The following is a 6,003-nucleotide window of genomic DNA, read 5'->3' as shown; positions in this document are numbered from 1 at the left end:
GCTTGTATCTGAGAGGCATTCGCCAGGACAGCAGAATCCCTGTGGAACCAACCTGCTCCCCTTCTGGTTTCGAGGGGACCGTGGGTACTGCATACACGTAGATAAAACACACAGAAAAAAAAAACATTCAGTATATAATCCTATTGTATGACAGCTTTATTCAATACTTGAATCTAATTGGTTAATTACAGAAATTGTTTTATTTAGTTTTTTAACACACAATTCATTATAATTGTCACTTCTTGCATTTATGTTGCCATTATATCCTCTTCTTCTGTAATGAAGCAGGATGGATATTGTTGCTTTGACCTAGATTTTGTATCATTCGGGTCATTATCAAATTTAGAAGTCTTGCAGAAGGCATTTGGCTCACTAAAACTATCATTTTCAACCTTGCATTTGTATTTAAATCTTACAAATGGTAGTTCTTTAATTGGCCTCTGTGGTTCCATTAAGAACTTTTAACATCCATGAAATCTTCCAATTGTACTTTATAGTGCAAAAAAGGTTCTTTAGAAATTAAAAATGTTTCTTATAAGAACTGTTCCCTGAAAGGTGCTTTGTGGAAACCATAATTTGGAACCTTTTTTTGAAGAGTGTTGTTTGTCAATGAAAATAATGTTATGCTTTTTACTTGACAAGCAAAAACAGGTACACATTTCAGGAGGAATTCTAGAGGAATATATACGGACTATGAAAAAATACACATAAATAATGAAAGTAAATCATAATTTGTGACCCTGGAAATGGTCTTAAGGCGCTTGGTTATATTTGTAGCAATAGCCAAAAATATATTGTATGGGTCAAAATTATAGATGTTTCTTTTATGCCAAAAATCATTAGGACATTAAGTAAAGATCATGATATTTTTAAAAATGTCCTACTGTAAATATATCAAAACTTAATATGCATTGCTAAGAACTTAATTTGGAGAACTTTAAAAGGTGGTTTTCTCAATATTTAGGTTTTTTTTGCACACTCAGATTCCAGATTTTCAAATAGTTGTATTTGAAAAGACATAATTCCATATATTTTTCTATAATAACTTTATATATTACATCATATGAAATGGCACTGTATTGGTTCGCACATTTTGAGATTCAAAGACAAAAATCTGATTAGGAATAATGTACAAATAGGCTATATTAAATCTTTTAAAAACATTATTAGGTTATTAAATTGCAGACAACCTTGCTAATCTCAAGTATTCAATTTGGTATTTAATTAGTATTTATATTGTTAAAAGAGCCTGCATAATACATGTCATGCAGTGCAAAAACATGCAACTGACCTGTGCAATGATAAGATCTTATGTTTTTGTGTGTTTTGTTGAAGGAGTTGTTTTGCACCTTCAAGTTCAGGGTTATTTTAGCTTATTTTTATTAAGTGGTTGCATTTCTTATAATTGAATGGAGTATAATTTTTTCAAATAAGGCTCATTTTCAGTACACGACAAAGCTTGCTGAGTCACGTCTCTCCTGGAAGACCAAAACATAATATACTACACAATAAACCTCAGGTAAAATCTAAATGTCAGCACAAGATAATCAGCAAACCACACTTTAAATGTGATCGGATATATGAATGTGATTCTTATAGCACTGGCTATGCCTGACTGAAGACAATGGCTCACATTAATCAAACACGCAGCAATATTCCCCCAAAATACCATCATGCATCAAACTGTCTTCAAAACATCTAGATACCATTAATAATACATGCACCTCAGACACTCCCACAAACACACACAGGAGTCTGGGGTTTGCGTGCACTTCAAATGATGTGTATAACTGGCAATAATTTTATCAGAAATCATTTGCTCATAAATATCATACAACAAAAGCATCTTCTGTGGTCTTCTGTCACATGTTCACAAACACAAGGTTTGTTAAGTAATGTAACAGCGGCAGGCTAAATTATGGTACGTGATGTCACACCGCCTGTTCCAGAAAAACAAAAGTTTTATCAAATCTGAGAAAAAAAAAAAAACTGATTTCACCAGTAAAACAGGATAAGATTGCAAAACCTAATTCTTGCTTACATGCATTACATATACAGTACAGAGCAAAAGTTTGGACACACCTTCTCATTCAAAGAGTTTTCTTTATTTTCATGACTATGAAAATTGTAGAGTCACACTGAAGGCATCCAGGGGTATTTGAGCAAGAAGGAGAGTGATGGTGTGCTGCGCCAGATGACCTGGCCTCCACAGTCACCGGACCTGAACCCAATCCAGATGGTTTAGGGGTGAGCTGGACCGCAGACAGAAGGCAAAAGGACCAACAAGTGTTAAGCATCTCTCGGGGAACTCCTTCAAGACTGGAAGACCATTTCGGGTGACTACCTCTTGAAGCTCATCAAGAGAATGCCAAGAGTGTGCAAAGCAGTAATCAAAGCTATAGGTGGCTACTTTGAAGAACCTAGAATATGACATATTTTCAGTTGTTTCACACTTTTTTGTTATGTATATAATTCCATATATAATTCCACATGTGTTAATTCATAGTTTTGATGCCTTCAGTGTGAATCTACAATTTTCATAGTCATGAAAATAAAGAAAACTCTTTGAATGAGACTTTTGATCTGGACTGTACATTGCATAAGCCACAGTTGAATTTCACTGCAAATAAATAATTAAATATCAACCATATAAACCAAGTGGCATTTGCTAACAAATACAGCTTGAGCTTTTCTTATTAACTTATTTTACTATTTTGAGCCATCTTGCATAGTAGCTGGTCCCAAGATCCAATAGAAGGTGTACGTAATGGCAATGGAAAATGATGCAGAAACTTGTAAGAAAGTTGATCTGATCAAATGATAAGTAACATACTGAATTAAACGTGAAATTCTTTCTCCACACACTCTGCCCAGCTGACACAGATAGTCTTCTCCCTGACACCTGGCATACAGCTGCGGGAGAGCAGTGACTCAGGGCCTGCATCCCTAAACTGAAAAATCCTCCCTTTGGAGGACGCTTTCCAAGGTAGGAAGGCATCAAGGCATGTCCAAATTCAATGTTAGCTTCAGTTTCTGTCTCCTGAGATACCTTCATCTGGCCGGTTTTTGAAGGCAGCATAGATGTATCCTTCGCTGCCTTTGATATCCCACAATCCTGTGCGTTCCATTCTGTGACAGTTAAGCCAAAAAATTAAGATGCCGTCTGAAAAGTTGCAGTCGGTGGTCAGTTTGTGTGTAAATGTATGTTTTTGATCAACGTTTTCCACTTTTTATATCATTTCTAGCAAGAAATTCATATTGCAGTTATGGTATATTTTGTATATATTCTATATATTGCTGTAGATCATTAAACACACAGATTTCAGTTTTGCACAATAAAAGAAAAAGATGCAAACACATGCACACAGACAGTATATTTTATAGGCCTGCCTATAACCCACCTTGAGCTGTGACAGACAAAACTGTGATCCTGTGAGCATGATATGCCTTCAACCCTCTGATTCATCTCGTCTATGCGAATAGCATGGCCTCTGAAAGAGGCTAGATCCACCCAGTGCAGGATGAAGGGCTCAAACTGAGCGTTTTGGGTAGAATCAGCAGCAGTTCAACACAATGCAATCTGATTGGATGTGACAGCTGTCACTGTGAGATTCTGAGGAAAATTAACTGTTACAAAACAGTACATTTTGGAGTAAATAATTAATTTAATGTGCGTTGGTACTATAGATATAGAGACTTACTTGTATTGGCAATAAAAATGGGTCCAAGTGTCTAAGATGCCCCCCTGGGGCGTGTAAGAACCCGTGAGAAATGATAGATGTGGCCAGGAGAGAGACCTTGAACTCTCACTCTGTCTGGAGTGTTTGTAAGTGCAATGTGTGAGATGGTTTCATCCTTCATCTTCTGATTAGAGCAAGAGTTAAACCAGCAGATAAGTCCAGGTGAGATTCGTTAGACCAGATAAATGCTACTTCTGTCTCACACACACTCTCCAGTTTCAGCCATTCACTGCTGCTCTGCAACACTGCAACAGAGACAGTTCATCTAAAAAGAAACTCTCAAATCAAATCTTAAGATCTCAAATATTTCTGTTAGACAGCAATTCAAATAAATAAATAAATGAAAACAGAGACTAAGAGCCTTCAAATGGCACATTTCATGTGCACCAGTAGTCTTGTGGTGATCTGTGAAAGTACACAAAACCATGGAGTGTCCCATGTGTGATTTAAATGTTTAGAAGTGTCCTTCCAAGTAGCTCCTTCGGTGCAGAAATCACAGTGTACTATTACCCAGAAGTCCATGCTGCAAAACACAGACTCAGAGATGAGCTGAACGTGTCATTTTGGCCTGCTGCTTCTCAATTTCTTTCTCAAACATAATAGATGGTTAGCAGCAACTGTTTGGTTACCACTGTTCTTCAAAATATCTTCTTTCATGTTCAAAAGTATAAAACTAATTCATACAGGTCTGGAATAACATGAGGGTCAGTAAATGATGAAATGAAAAAAATTGTACTTATTACTTTTAGTCTCCAGAGGAAAAGATCCCAGTAATCTCATGTATATTTTCTAGAGTTTCATAAAAAAAGATCTAAACACTCTTAAAATATGCTACATAGGTACTAAAGCCTACAGTACAATCACAAATTTTTTTGTTTGTAATTTATATTAAGTTAGCTTTATTTTTATTTCATTTTAGTCATTTTTGATTACAATTTTAACTAATTAGCTAATATTTTTTCAAGTAAAATGTATATTTTAATTAACATCAGCTTGGTTTCAATTAATGGAGAAACATTAGAGACTAATTTTATAAATTGAAACCCCTGAGCAATACTGCTTTGTTGATCCAGGAACAACATTCCTATCAACCCGATCAGTCCTGACTTCAACCCAAGCTCTTTTTCCAGGAACAACAGTGGAGGTTGATCGAGGAACATGTCCTGCTTGTATAAATCATATCCAACTTATCGCAGTGAAAGTAACTACACTCTGTATCTCGCTCCTTCATTCACTTCATTCAGGAAGCTGCGGGTCACACAGGAAAGCAGTGAAGAAGTATCCTGCTCCATTCCCATTCGTCAGCAGTGCAACACAGCCCGTTTGATTGGATGAAAGCGATGATGTCATTTCAAAATAAGTTGTAGGTACAGCCATCAAACCAGTGGAAGTCACCTTCTGTCTGTGGATATTTGAAACTCTGAATGGAATACTGGTATAAAACTAGGCTGCATTGCTTAGAGCAATGACCAAAATAAAAATTGGCAATTCATTTACATTATTTCTGGCCTAGATGACGTCAACTGAAAAGGAAAGGCATTTCAGATGCGAAGCAAGTACTAGATAAAAGATGGCAAAGACAAAGATCTTCTCTTTGGAATAACTTGCATTAATGAATAATAGCACATAAAAAAGCAAACAGGGCCTAATAGCTTTCTAAAGATCTATTCCATCTTAGAAAGTTTTTAACAAAAACAGCATTTATTTACGTAACTCTTTAACTCTCAGAAAGCCATATATCATTTTCCTTCACAGCAGATGCATTTTCCTTAACGTGAATATGATGCAATCCAATAACAGTTTGAATAAATGATTACCTGAAAGTGTAGAAGTTGCCAAAACAATACCAGAGCTTTGTCCATTGAGTTTGATCCATAATTCCAGTGTCCATAGATGACACCAGATCCTACTCATGTGTTTAGCCTCGCAGCTTGCAGTGTAATAATAACCTACACTACAATAGTTTGGTCAGTCAAACTTCAGCAGCAGTCTTTGTGGTCATAAGAGCATTTCATGCCATCTTAGAGCAAAGAATTTAGCTAAGATCAGTTTACACAAAAATACCCCACATTCCTTGAGGACATGCCTCCCCTGCCTCTCAAAACTCAAAACTATTTATAATAGCTCTTAAGAATAAGTTATTAATTAGTATTTGCTGACTACTAATATGTGGCTAATTGAACGGGATGTTACAAAATAGCCTGTTAAATCAATTAAATGATCGATTTGTTCAGTGCATATGGACAAATTGTTTTTTTTTTTG

This window comes from Carassius auratus, unplaced genomic scaffold, assembly GCF_003368295.1.
Source record: "Carassius auratus strain Wakin unplaced genomic scaffold, ASM336829v1 scaf_tig00027323, whole genome shotgun sequence".
NCBI classification, from domain to species: domain Eukaryota; kingdom Metazoa; phylum Chordata; class Actinopteri; order Cypriniformes; family Cyprinidae; genus Carassius; species Carassius auratus.
This window is presented reverse-complemented; position numbering follows the sequence as displayed.